Source organism: Spermophilus citellus (genome assembly GCF_964194105.1).
Source record: "Spermophilus citellus genome assembly, chromosome: 11".
NCBI lineage: Eukaryota > Metazoa > Chordata > Mammalia > Rodentia > Sciuridae > Spermophilus > Spermophilus citellus.
In genome coordinates, this window is record NC_138192.1 from 133,598,528 (window position 1) to 133,613,638 (window position 15,111).

Genomic DNA, 15,111 nt, shown 5'->3' on the forward strand with positions numbered 1-15,111 from the left:
GGTGAGTGCTCGCTACACGCGTGGCTGAGAAGGCCACTCGAGCAGAAAGACGAGTGATGGCTCAGAGCTGGGGCAGGGGGTGGGAGAACGAGGTGGGATGGATGGGGAGGGAGGAGAGAGAAGGTGACAACGTGACGCAGATCTTGTCTATCCACCAGACAGCAGAGAAGCACAGGGCAGGTGCAAGGCGGGGGCTGTCCCTGGCCTGAGGAGGGGACTGGATTGTACACACGGCTCTTCAGAGACTAGCCCTGGGACTTTGGGTTGGTTACTCCATCTGAGGCCCAATTTTCTCTACAATGAAATAACACCCCACCTTTCTGGACTCAGGTTGTCACAGAGATTGGTTCAAAGGCGTAAGTAGAAGAGTTCTGGAGGCCACAGAATGTTCAAGCAGGTGCCACACGTCGGGAGCCTTGGAATTTCTCCGAGTCCTGCCTTCTTTGCCTGGAACTCTCTGTACATTTGCCTCCCTGGCGTCCTGGACAGAGCAGACCCTCCGCCAGCCAGCAGTCTGGGCTCTATGCTCATGCGTGGCCCCCTCTGTGCACTGTGGGGTGACTCTGAGCCCCTCGTGGACAGGACAGTAGCTCCTGCAACCTTGTGCAGAACAGGGGAGGGGACGCTGAGGTGGAGAGAGGATGCTGAGGGGGAATGCCAGGGACAGACAGAGCCGGCTCCTGGAGGCGACAGACAGGAATGTGGGCTCTCTGCAGTGACTGCATGGACAGGGAGTCCGTCCACAGGTGGGTGGGGACAAGCCCGGGTAGATGACACAGCACTGAGTAACTGCCCGGGAAGCAAGCCAAGGAGGGCCAGGTTCCGTCCCACCCGGCCACCACAGCCAGACAGGAGGGGCAGGAGCGCAGGGCGGAGACGAGTGGGCATGGTAAGTGAGCACTCGGAGGAACTGGCACAGATGCACCTTGTTCCAACTGCTCCCGCAGCCCCGCCTCCAGCCGCGAGGTGAATGATGACCACGGAGAGGCGCCAGCAAGGGCGGCCACTGAGTCAGGATTTATAAGCAACGGTGAAGTTCTTTTTCCACTGGCCACAGTCATGCATGGCTGCGATGCTGTAAACAGTGACCGTAACCAGGAGCGAGCATCCCCACCTCAACGTCTCCTTGGCGCCCCTCTCCCGCCCTGGGCAGGCACCCCCCTGACTTCTCACCTGCAGTTCCCACCCCCAGGAAGCAAACAGGATCACCTGGAAAGACACACAGACGTGCAGTGAACCTGCCACACACCCCTGTCTGCAGCCTGTCTCCCAGACAGACTGAGGAGGAGCAGGTAGGGAGCCTGGTGCCCCCCGCAGGACTTCTGGGCAGCAGCATGGCTGGGGGCCTGGCGGCTGCTTGGTTTCCTTCATTCATCACTCACTGGCTCAGACACCTGAGTCCTCCCTGAGGGCACCGCGTGCAGACTTGCAGGGCAAAGGATACAAACCCGCACAACTGCACGTGGTCCTCGATGTGGAAGAGGGGCTTTTGGAGCCTCAGGATCCCTTGCCCCCTTTATCACCTTCAAAGTCCCAAGGAGTACCCTCACAGAAACATGCCTGTAACTGTGCCTGCCCATGCCTACCTGTCAAGAGTCAGCAACACGGAACAAAACCCAGAAGCCTCCCCTGGGAGGGCTGTCTAGGCTAGGCCCAGAGCTGTACTGTGGTTACCACACCACTGGGCCACCCCAGACCTTGGGGTCCATTTCAGGTCAGGAGAGCCCATCTCCAAGCTGCTGCGGGTGCTAGTGGTAAAGGCTCACATCTGCAGCCTCACCTTGGGGGATGCTCCGTAGCAATAAGAGCCACCTCCCCAGAAGAGCCAGGAAGTTATGTCCCCTGCAGAGGGGAGGCCCAAGGCAAAGGCTGGCAGAGGCAGAGGGCAGAGCGCTACAAGGCTCTGAGCCACGTGCAAGCCCTCGTGGCTGCTCTCCCCCTGAACCCCTGGCCGCCGTCCTGGCCCTGCCCTTTCCTTGCCTGAGGCCCTCACTCCCTTACCAATGTCTCCCAGGGCACAGGTGGACCGGCATCAAAGTGCCTGAAGATGCAAGTGATCACAGGTGGTCGGCCCTGAGCTGCCATCAGACATGCAGTCCCCACCCACTCATCCTTCCAGAGGCCACTGTGGTCAGACCGCGCCAAGCTCCTACTCTCTTACCTTAGGGGCAGGAGTGCAGGTTCATGTGGGGTGCCTTCTCCAGGATCTGGGGCTGAAGGATCCCAGTAGGAAGAACAGCGCAAGAACTGAAGGATCCTACAAAATTCAAGGGACAGCGAAGCAGCCTTTGCAAAAGGCTCTGAGCAGAGCAAGGGCCGCAAGCCGGGGCCTCCCCGTGCACCACCCGGGGACCTACTGAAACCCTGCTCCCCGCCGTCCCAGTCCACCTCCCCACCCCAATTCAGCCAGGCAGGTCTGGTGGGCCCTGAAAGGCTTCCTGGGGAGGAGACGCCTAGGAGTCCTCCAAGTGGAGAGGCAGTTCTGGGGCCTCGGCAGAGGAGACTGTGTGAGTGAAGACGTGGCCCTGGGGCAGGAGGGCCCCGGAGCCATGTCGTGGGTATGGAGAACCCCACACTATTGGGGGCAGCTGGGACAGGAGGCTGGTGGCAGGTCCTTATTGAGTCAAAACGGGTGGAAGGTGAGTGGATGCCCACGATGGACATCTGCTACACAGCCACACTGGTAGGTTCTAGAGGGCCCTCTGAGCGGTCCCCAGCTCTCCAGGGGTCTTTCCTCTGCCTGGGATCCCCCTGCACCACCCTGGGAGATAATGAGTGAAGCCCTCCACGTAGCATGGGGCCACTGGGACTTCACAAGTCTTCCCAAGACTCAGAGTGCCTTCTAGAAGCCTCCCTCACTACCCTCTGTCCAACCTGACATGTCTGTGGGGTAAAATGCAGATTGACAAAGAGAAGGCTTCTTTCCTGTATGGTCGTGGGACTCATGTCCCCAGGGTCCCCAGGGCAGGTTCCGGGCTGTCACATGCCACAGGGCAGTGGGGCCCACCCTGGGGGACAGTGCTGCAGGCCTCTCTTCCCTGGCCCCCCAGATGGAGTGGCATGTGCCTCCACCTCTGGGGGATGGCACCCGGGCAGTGATGACAGCTGGGCGTCCCCAGAGGGGCAGCCCTCACATGCTCCAGAGGGCTCTCCAGCTGGGAAGGAGCTGCCCCTCATGAGTTCTTGAACATTCCCTGAGCATTTACCATTAACCAGCACAGGCCAGGAGCCCACAGCACAAGGGAACCACACACGTGGCCCCAGTGCTGGTGAAACTCAGAACCAAACACAGGATGGACAAAGGAGGTGCAGCGTGGAGCTTGGGGCCTTTTCTCCTACATCCACATGTACAATGACTGGAAGCGACACGCACAGCAGAATCCATAGGAATGCAAAGCTACCCTTAGAAAAGGGAGGAGGCAGATGGGGTGGGCTACAGTCCTCATTCAGGGATTGCTCTCTGTGCCATCAGCCAAGGCTGCCCCTGACAGGGTGGCTTAGTGTTAAAAGATGGAGGGACAACGTCTGCAGACTTTAGTCACTCTCAGCCTGGCTGATCAGGCAACTTAAGATTTCCTCTCCTCTATTGCTGGGACACACACAGACCCAGCTTCCCCTGGACAGCAAGCTGCCCAGACCGTCCACTCTGCCCCACCTGACAATCCTATCAGGAGAAGGTGCTTTAATGGGTAGTTCACCAAAAAGTATCGGGAAGAGCACGGAACCGTTAGGTCTGCCCTCAAGGATGCACCTGTGTAAAACAAACGCACTTTTTTTAAAATTTACTTTTAATATCCCAAACTGATAGGAGAATTTTAAAATATCGTAGTAAGCTCCTGTCTTCCAATTCTTCAGGATGGGGGCTTTCAGAGGTACCCCTTCAGGGCAGCTGCACTCCTGTGGCCCCCCAGGCACCTCAAACAAAGGGACTCCCTGGCTTCCCCATGGAGGTGTGTTCCTTGCCAAGTTCTCAGACCCCAGCTCAGGGCCAAGTGACAAAAGTGGGTAAGGAAGGCCATTGTCTACAGACACGTCCAAACCAAAGCTTTGTCTCAGATGCCCTGTAAGAATTCTTCCTATAACCAACTTTCAAGATGTCACCTCTCCGTTCAGAGCCCCATCATGTGACATTCTGCCCAGCGGATGTCTCATCTCCCCTTATTCCAATGACTGTTTGGAAGAAGTGTGTATGTGCATAGTGAGGAGTCCCAGGTCACTTTAGAAAAGGAAGTCCGCTATGAAATATGTCTTAATCAATTAGCCATCTAATTAGCACAGTATGTGGACATTCAGATTCCAGCTCTCAACTGTCTCCGCTGGGCCGTTTCCTCCCTAAGGGACTGAGGTCGGCATCTCATAGCTTTCTGGAACCTGGAGGAGTTCAGGGGCGCGTCTAAGGCCTGACATTCAGAGCTGGCCAGGTCCTAACTCCCTTCCCCACAGCTCGGACATCTGGCAGAGCTGGGGAGCCAAGGAGGCCCGCTCCTGCTCTCCTGGCCCCTGAGGGTCCACACGGCATCCAAGCCCAGGCAGCTGGGCTGATGGGTCACATGCTTCACGTCCCAGTCTTTGGCATCCACACTGGTGTGTGTCGGGGATGGGGGGTGTTTATACCCATGTCTCCCACGGCAGGTCTGGGGCTCCTCAGCTGGCCTCCCCCTCCAGAACCCTCTCCCTTCCCACGTGGCTATGGTGCGGGAAGAACTCTGAGGACCTAGAGAGAACACCCTGTTACCCTCCAGAGAACAGGCAGGATCGCCAGCACTTCAGAAGGAGCCAAAAACCTCACTCGTTGTGTGAAAAATGAATTTTAAGATGTTGGAGAAAATTTCGTTTGAAACAAAACACGTTTCATGAGCCTTGTAACCTCCACTGGGGAAGGGGAAGGCTCAATCCTATCACCTGCTTGCCAGCATGGAAGGGCCTGAGGGTCTTCGTTTCCTCCTGGCTCTGTGTTTCTGATCTCTCTGCTTCTCCTCACTCCCCACCCCACCCCACCCCCAAAAAATCCTGAGTTAAATAAATTTCGTGAACTCCTTACAGTGTAAATTTATTAGAGCATTAACTAAATTATAAATGTGTCTATTCAAACAAGGGCCTGGCCAGTGAAATTTTAACCAACTACCAGATTTCCAACTGTTTTCCATTGACCCATATATTAAAATAGTAGAAGGCTTTGGTCTCATGAGATTTTTGGAAAAGTCTGAATCCAGTAGGAATGACGCTCCAGTTGTGGAATTTCCCTAGGCAACAGGCCCCAAACAGAAAACGCTAGCGCTCCTGAAGACCAAGACAGAGCTGCCGGTGCCCCCACACCCCTCTCCTCAGCCACTGTCTTTGCTGCTTTAGTTTTACTATTGCTTTGAGATAGTCCTGTGCATTTTATTACTACGATTTAAGTAGCATCCCAACCCCTTTGCCTGATGTCAGCATGCTGGCCCCTTCTTTGGCATAGGGCTGTGCCCTATAGAAATGCCCACCTTAACGGAGCAAGCATCCTGCTTCATCACCAGGGTCTGGGCAGTCAAGGGACAGCCCCTGGATCAGCTGTAGCAGGAGGTCAGAAACAATAGCAATGGTGGCCAGACAACAGGTCAACCCCACAAGACTAACCCAGGAGGGATCAAGGTCAGCATCAGGGTCCAGCCAAGGGTTCACGAGCCTGGAGATTGTCACCCAAAGGGAGGTGGAGATGTGTGTCCAAAAGAAGCTTCCCTGTTACCACGACACTCCACATGGCGCAGAGTGAGTTCCCCGACTGACAGCAGGGTTGCAGGCAGCCAGTTCAAGTTGGAAACACGGCCTGCAGAAAGCGCGTCTCATACACCTCCTCTGCAGAAGGTCCTGGCCCAGCCACACAGTGCTCTGTGGTTGAACCCCTCGTGGTGGCAGGGCCGCCTGGGAGCTGCGCTTGCTGCCACTGCCTGGCGTCACAGGAGACTCAGACCACATGCTGCTAGCCTGGAGAAGACAGCGTCAGAATTCAAAGTTTGTATCACTTTCAGCGTGCGTCTGAGCGTGTGTCTCTTCATCATCATAAAGTTAAAAAAAACTGAAGTCAAACTCATCAGGGACCCTCTGTGCCTACTAAATGAATATGGAGTAAGAGATGGTCCCTCCTTCGCAGTTTATCACCCCTCCTTTTAGTGTCATGGAGCATGGAAGTCCCTGGAGACCCAACATGGTGGCTGTCTCCCCTCGTCTTCATCCACAAGGCTCTGTGCAACACCACTCCACGGGGATTTAGGTGGGAAGAGGAGATTTTCCAGGAGCCTAGGGAGTGTGGTGGGCCAAACAATAGCACCCCACAGATATATGTCCATATTCTGATCCCTCACCTCAGAATGTGACCTCACGTGGAAAAGGGGCTTTTGCAAATCTTGAGGCAAGATTACCCTGGATGACCTAGGAAGACCCTAAATGCAATAAGCATTGTCCTCATAAGAGATATAATTCCAGCCACTCAGGAGGCTGAGGCAGGAGGACTGAGAGTGAGGCCAGATTCAGCAATTTAGTGAAGACCTCAGCAATTTAGCAAGACCCTGTCTCAGATAAAAAACAAAATGTGCTGGGAATGTGGTTCAGTGGTAAAGCGCCCAAGGATTCAATTCCCAATACCAAAAAAGAAAGAGAAAACAAAGAGTATTAACACTGGCACTGGAAGAGAGCAATCAGATGGAAATGGAAGAGAGATTGGAGTGCTGTGGCTAGAGGTCCAGGAACACTGGGTCCATAAGAAGTTGAAACAGTCAGGAAGGATCCTCTCCCGGAACCTCTGGAAGGAGCACAGCCCTGCCCATACCTGAATTTCAGACTTCTGGACCCTGAACTCTGGAGGAACTGAACTTTGCCAAGTTTGCAGTGGTTGGTTCTGACAGCCACAGGACACTCATAGAGTGGGGTACAGAGGGCCAGAGGAGGGACTTTTGGCTGGGGGTGATTTAGATCCCTGAGCCCATCCCTGGAAGCACCCCCAGAATCAAAGTTGGTGAATCAGAAAAGCGCCCCTACACAGAGCAGTTTTTGAGGACCTAGGACCCTGGTGGACACTGCCCATGACCCAGACTGGCTGGCTGGGTCTTTGGTCATCATGGGAGTGGATGGCAGACTGCCAGCCCCAGATGTCGTCTGCCAACTGTGCAGCCATCAGGAGCTGATCAGGGCCTTGTGCTCTGACATTCAGCCAGCCCTGGGGGTGGCCCCACATCGCAGGCGGTCACCTGCCCAGATCCAGGAAGAAAGGAGCCGCTGTACTTGAACTTCAAGACCAGACTGGAACACGGTAGACCCCCTCCAAGCAGGGAGGATTCCAGGGAAATCCTAGTTTAAATTTTAAACTAAAAAAAAAGAAGAAGAAGATGATGATGATGATGAAGAAGAAGATGATGAAGAAGAAGAGCTTCAGTTTTAAGCTCCTGAGCAGAAACTTTCCATTTCCATCTTCTCCCCAAAATCACCTTTCAGCAAGGAGAGCAGGGACATAGGGACCCAAAACGTACCTTCAGGGAAGCCAGGGAAGATTTCTAACCAGATCACAAGATGAAGGCAGGAAGCAGGGAGAGCGAGGAAGGTGGGGTGAGAGAAGCTGGAACTGGAGGCCCTGTGGGAGGGAGGCCCAGGAGGGAGGCCCAGGAGTGGAGGGCTGGCTGCTGCAGGACCCAGGGAGGCCACAGAACTGGAGGTGCGGGGCCAAAGACTGTGGGTCCTGCACCAGGCCGGGGCTGGGGTGCCTGCCACTGGGGCATGCATGGTTCCAAACCTGCACACGGAGCCCCCCACCAGGCTGCACACCCACCTACCCTGGGAGATGGGAGGTTTATTCCCAGGACGAAATAGACCAGAGGATCCAAAGCTGCAAGGACATGGGCAGAGAGAGATACAAGAGAGGCCAGAATGAAGCCAGCCAGTAAGGCCTCAGTGCACTGGGCAGGGAGACCCTCCAGTCCTGCCCTCTTGCCCCGAACGCCAGCAGCACCCACCCCAGCCAAGGAGGTAGGGCATGTCCCTTCTCTAGAGAGACCAACCTGCCCTGGAGGAAGTGGCCTCAGAGACCAACAGCTGGGGATTCCGAAGAACACAGCAGCTGGCTTCCAGGTCACCCCTCAGTAGAACCCAAGCCAGCCGCCTTTAGGGACTCTCCCGCCACCATCCTGAGGCCCCAGTTTAGATGTGTACATAATGTAAAAGTCAAAGCCCAAATCGGGGGGGGGGGGAGGACTGTGAATTAAAGCCAACAATGAAGACAGCACAATCCACCTTCAGAGAAGCAAGAGCCAGAGCCATTTCAAAGATTTTTAAAGCAAGATATTTAATTGTAACTTGGTTGTTAAAAATAAAGTCATAACAACAGCAAAAAACGTAGCAAAGGGAATAGACAGTAAAGCCAACAAAATCTCCAAGAAAGAACAGAACTAAAAGGAATTGACAATGGAAAATAAAGGTATCACCATCAAAGCACCAGTCAGCCCCAGAAGCCTTGAAGCCGAGAGGAGACATTAAGAAATCAGGAACGCAGGTCAGCTTCCTGGAATCAAAGGGCTTGAGTTAGCAAATCGAAAGGGACTGAAAACAACTCAGCTACTGCCTTTAGCCCGTGTCCCCTCGCCAGGCCTCCCTAATGCCCATTTTGGGAGAGGACACCCTCATGTTCCCAACCACCTCCCTCCCTCTGTTGATAAAATTGACATTCTTGTCTCATGGTTTTAAAAGATTTGGTAATATTGACATCTGGTGCTGTTCCCACATTGAGTAAAACATCCAAAAGTTGAATCTAAGAGTTAGAAGCCCACAGTCACTAACCAGAGATGCACCCCCACCACCCGCTCAGTGCAAGTTTGTGTCTCAGGAGGGTACTAGGAGTGCCGTACTGCTCTGCCACACTGCACAGCCCACGGGGGGGACTAGGAGTGCCGTACTGCTCTGCCACACTGCACAGCCCACGGGGGGGACTAGGAGTGCTGTACTGCTCTGCCACACTGCACAGCCCGGGGGGGACTGGGAGTGCCGTACTGCTCTGCCACACTGTGCAGCCCGGGGGGGACTGGGAGTGCCGTACTGCTCTGCCACACTGCACAGCCCACGGGGGGGACTAGGAGTGCTGTACTGCTCTGCCACACTGCACAGCCCGGGGGGGACTGGGAGTGCCGTACTGCTCTGCCACACTGCGCAGCCCGGGGGGGACTGGGAGTGTCGTACTGATCTGCCACACTGTGCAGCCCACGGGGGGCCTGGGAGTGTCATACTGCTCTGCCACACTGCGCAGCCCGGGGGGGACTGGGAGTGTCGTACTGCTCTGCCACACTGCACAGCCCAGGTGGGGACTAGGAGTGTCATACTGCTCTGCCACACTGCGCAGCCCGGGGGGGACTGGGAGTGTCGTACTGTTCTGCCACACTGTGCAGCCCACGGGGGGGCCTGGGAGTGTCATACTGCTCTGCCACACTGCGCAGCCCACAGGGGGGACTGGGAGTGTCATACTGCTCTGCCATACTGTGCAGCCCACGGGGGAACTGGGAGTGCCGTACTGCTCTGCCACACTGCGCAGCCCACAGGGGGGACTAGGAGTGTCATACTGCTCTGCCACACTGCGCAGCCCACAGGGGGGACTAGGAGTGTCATACTGCTCTGCCACACTGCGCAGCCCGGGGGGGACTAGGAGTGTCATACTGCTCTGCCACACTGCGCAGCCCGGGGGGGACTAGGAGTGTCATACTGCTCTGCCACACTGCGCAGCCCACAGGGGGGACTGGGAGTGTCATACTGCTCTGCCATACTGTGCAGCCCACGGGGGAACTGGGAGTGCCGTACTGCTCTGCCACACTGCGCAGCCCACAGGGGGGACTAGGAGTGTCATACTGCTCTGCCACACTGCGCAGCCCAGGTGGGGACTAGGAGTGTCATACTGCTCTGCCACACTGCGCAGCCCGGGGGGGACTGGGAGTGCCGTACTGCTCTGCCACACTGCACAGCCCACGGGGGAACTGGGAGTGTCATACTGCTCTGCCACACTGCACAGCCCACGGGGGGACTGGGAGTGTCATACTGCTCTGCCACACTGCGCAGCCCACGGGGAGACTAGGAGTGTCATACTGCTCTGCCACACTGCGCAGCCCAGGTGGGGACTAGGAGTGTCATACTGCTCTGCCACACTGTGCAGCCCACGGGGGGACTAGGAGTGTCATACTGCTCTGCCACACTGCACAGCCCACAGGGGGGACTAGGAGTGTCATACTGCTCTGCCACACTGCGCAGCCCGGGGGGGACTAGGAGTGTCATACTGCTCTGCCACACTGCGCAGCCCGGGGGGGACTGGGAGTGTCGTACTGCTCTGCCACACTGCGCAGCCCGGGGGGGACTAGGAGTGTCATACTGCTCTGCCACACTGCGCAGCCCACAGGGGGGACTGGGAGTGTCATACTGCTCTGCCACACTGCGCAGCCCACAGGGGGGACTGGGAGTGTCATACTGCTCTGCCACACTGCGCAGCCCGGGGGGGACTAGGAGTGTCATACTGCTCTGCCACACTGCGCAGCCCGGGGGGGACTGGGAGTGTCATACTGCTCTGCCACACTGCGCAGCCCGGGGGGGACTGGGAGTGTCGTACTGCTCTGCCACACTGTGCAGCCCACGGGGGGACTGGGAGTGTCATACTGCTCTGCCACACTGCGCAGCCCGGGGGGGACTGGGAGTGTCGTACTGCTCTGCCACACTGCGCAGCCCGGGGGGGACTAGGAGTGTCATACTGCTCTGCCACACTGCGCAGCCCACAGGGGGGACTGGGAGTGTCATACTGCTCTGCCACACTGCGCAGCCCGGGGGGGACTAGGAGTGTCATACTGCTCTGCCACACTGCGCAGCCCGGGGGGGACTGGGAGTGTCATACTGCTCTGCCACACTGCGCAGCCCGGGGGGGACTAGGAGTGTCATACTGCTCTGCCACACTGCGCAGCCCACGGGGGGACTGGGAGTGTCATACTGCTCTGCCACACTGTGCAGCCCGGGGGGGACTAGGAGTGTCATACTGCTCTGCCACACTGCGCAGCCCGGGGGGGACTGGGAGTGTCATACTGCTCTGCCACACTGCGCAGCCCGGGGGGGACTGGGAGTGTCATACTGCTCTGCCACACTGTGCAGCCCGGGGGGGACTGGGAGTGTCATACTGCTCTGCCACACTGCACAGCCCAGGTGGGGACTGGGAGTGTCATACTGCTCTGCCACACTGTGCAGCCCACGGGGGAACTGGGAGTGTCATACTGCTCTGCCACACTGCGCAGCCCACAGGAGGGACTAGGAGTGTCATACTGCTCTGCCACACTGTGCAGCCCGGGGGGGACTGGGAGTGTCGTACTGCTCTGCCACACTGCACAGCCCACGGGGGGACTGGGAGTGCTGTACTGCTCTGCCACACTGCGCAGCCCACGGGGGAACTGGGAGTGCCGTACTGCTCTGCCACACTGCGCAGCCCACAGGGGGGACTAGGAGTGTCATACTGCTCTGCCACACTGCACAGCCCGGGGGGGACTAGGAGTGTCATACTGCTCTGCCACACTGTGCAGCCCACGGGGGGCCTGGGAGTGTCATACTGCTCTGCCACACTGCGCAGCCCACAGGGGGGACTAGGAGTGTCATACTGCTCTGCCACACTGCGCAGCCCGGGGGGGACTAGGAGTGTCATACTGCTCTGCCACACTGCGCAGCCCACAGGGGGGACTAGGAGTGTCATACTGCTCTGCCACACTGTGCAGCCCACGGGGGGCCTGGGAGTGTCATACTGCTCTGCCACACTGCGCAGCCCACAGGGGGGACTAGGAGTGTCATACTGCTCTGCCACACTGTGCAGCCCACGGGGGAACTGGGAGTGCCGTACTGCTCTGCCACACTGCGCAGCCCACAGGAGGGACTAGGAGTGTCATACTGCTCTGCCACACTGTGCAGCCCACGGGGGGCCTGGGAGTGTCATACTGCTCTGCCACACTGCGCAGCCCACAGGGGGGACTAGGAGTGCCGTACTGCTCTGCCACACTGCGCAGCCCACGGGGGGACTGGGAGTGCAGTACTGCTCTGCCACACTGCACAGCCCGGGGGGGACTGGGAGTGTCATACTGCTCTGCCACACTGCACAGCCCGGGGGGGACTGGGAGTGTCATACTGCTCTGCCACACTGCACAGCCCAGGTGGGGACTGGGAGTGTCATACTGCTCTGCCACACTGTGCAGCCCACGGGGGAACTGGGAGTGTCATACTGCTCTGCTACACTGTGCAGCCCGGGGGGGACTGGGAGTGTCGTACTGCTCTGCCACACTGCACAGCCCACGGGGGGACTGGGAGTGCTGTACTGCTCTGCCACACTGCGCAGCCCACGGGGGGACTGGGAGTGTCATACTGCTCTGCCATACTGTGCAGCCCACGGGGGAACTGGGAGTGCCGTACTGCTCTGCCACACTGCGCAGCCCACGGGGGGGACTAGGAGTGTCATACTGCTCTGCCACACTGCGCAGCCCGGGGGGGACTAGGAGTGTCATACTGCTCTGCCACACTGCGCAGCCCACAGGGGGGACTGGGAGTGTCATACTGCTCTGCCACACTGCGCAGCCCGGGGGGGACTAGGAGTGTCATACTGCTCTGCCACACTGCGCAGCCCGGGGGGGACTGGGAGTGTCATACTGCTCTGCCACACTGCGCAGCCCGGGGGGGACTAGGAGTGTCATACTGCTCTGCCACACTGCGCAGCCCACGGGGGGACTGGGAGTGTCATACTGCTCTGCCACACTGTGCAGCCCGGGGGGGACTAGGAGTGTCATACTGCTCTGCCACACTGCGCAGCCCGGGGGGGACTGGGAGTGTCATACTGCTCTGCCACACTGCGCAGCCCGGGGGGGACTGGGAGTGTCATACTGCTCTGCCACACTGTGCAGCCCGGGGGGGACTGGGAGTGTCATACTGCTCTGCCACACTGCACAGCCCAGGTGGGGACTGGGAGTGTCATACTGCTCTGCCACACTGTGCAGCCCACGGGGGAACTGGGAGTGTCATACTGCTCTGCCACACTGCGCAGCCCACAGGAGGGACTAGGAGTGTCATACTGCTCTGCCACACTGTGCAGCCCGGGGGGGACTGGGAGTGTCGTACTGCTCTGCCACACTGCACAGCCCACGGGGGGACTGGGAGTGCTGTACTGCTCTGCCACACTGCGCAGCCCACGGGGGAACTGGGAGTGCCGTACTGCTCTGCCACACTGCGCAGCCCACAGGGGGGACTAGGAGTGTCATACTGCTCTGCCACACTGCACAGCCCGGGGGGGACTAGGAGTGTCATACTGCTCTGCCACACTGTGCAGCCCACGGGGGGCCTGGGAGTGTCATACTGCTCTGCCACACTGCGCAGCCCACAGGGGGGACTAGGAGTGTCATACTGCTCTGCCACACTGCGCAGCCCGGGGGGGACTAGGAGTGTCATACTGCTCTGCCACACTGCGCAGCCCACAGGGGGGACTAGGAGTGTCATACTGCTCTGCCACACTGTGCAGCCCACGGGGGGCCTGGGAGTGTCATACTGCTCTGCCACACTGCGCAGCCCACAGGGGGGACTAGGAGTGTCATACTGCTCTGCCACACTGTGCAGCCCACGGGGGAACTGGGAGTGCCGTACTGCTCTGCCACACTGCGCAGCCCACAGGAGGGACTAGGAGTGTCATACTGCTCTGCCACACTGTGCAGCCCACGGGGGGCCTGGGAGTGTCATACTGCTCTGCCACACTGCGCAGCCCACAGGGGGGACTAGGAGTGCCGTACTGCTCTGCCACACTGCGCAGCCCACGGGGGGACTGGGAGTGCAGTACTGCTCTGCCACACTGCACAGCCCGGGGGGGACTGGGAGTGTCATACTGCTCTGCCACACTGCACAGCCCGGGGGGGACTGGGAGTGTCATACTGCTCTGCCACACTGCACAGCCCAGGTGGGGACTGGGAGTGTCATACTGCTCTGCCACACTGTGCAGCCCACGGGGGAACTGGGAGTGTCATACTGCTCTGCTACACTGTGCAGCCCGGGGGGGACTGGGAGTGTCGTACTGCTCTGCCACACTGCACAGCCCACGGGGGGACTGGGAGTGCTGTACTGCTCTGCCACACTGCGCAGCCCACGGGGGGACTGGGAGTGTCATACTGCTCTGCCATACTGTGCAGCCCACGGGGGAACTGGGAGTGCCGTACTGCTCTGCCACACTGCGCAGCCCACGGGGGGGACTAGGAGTGTCATACTGCTCTGCCACACTGCGCAGCCCGGGGGGGACTAGGAGTGTCATACTGCTCTGCCACACTGTGCAGCCCACGGGGGGGACTGGGAGTGTCATACTGCTCTGCTACACTGTGCAGCCCACGGGGGGGACTGGGAGTGTCATACTGCTCTGCTACACTGTGCAGCCCGGGGGGGACTGGGAGTGTCGTACTGCTCTGCCACACTGTGCAGCCCACGGGGGGGACTGGGAGTGTCATACTGCTCTGCTACACTGTGCAGCCCACGGGGGGGACTGGGAGTGTCATACTGCTCTGCTACACTGTGCAGCCCGGGGGGGACTGGGAGTGTCGTACTGCTCTGCCACACTGTGCAGCCCACGGGGGGGACTGGGAGTGTCATACTGCTCTGCCACACTGTGCAGCCCACGGGGGGACTAGGAGTGTCATACTGCTCTGCCACACTGCACAGCCCACGGGGGGGACTGGGAGTGTCATACTGCTCTGCTACACTGTGCAGCCCGGGGGGGACTGGGAGTGTCGTACTGCTCTGCCACACTGCACAGCCCACGGGGGGACTGGGAGTGCTGTACTGCTCTGCCACACTGCGCAGCCCACGGGGGGACTGGGAGTGTCATACTGCTCTGCCATACTGTGCAGCCCACGGGGGAACTGGGAGTGCCGTACTGCTCTGCCACACTGCGCAGCCCACGGGGGGGACTAGGAGTGTCATACTGCTCTGCCACACTGCGCAGCCCGGGGGGGACTAGGAGTGTCATACTGCTCTGCCACACTGCGCAGCCCACGGGGGGACTGGGAGTGTCATACTGCTCTGCCATACTGTGCAGCCCACGGGGGAACTGGGAGTGTCATACTGCTC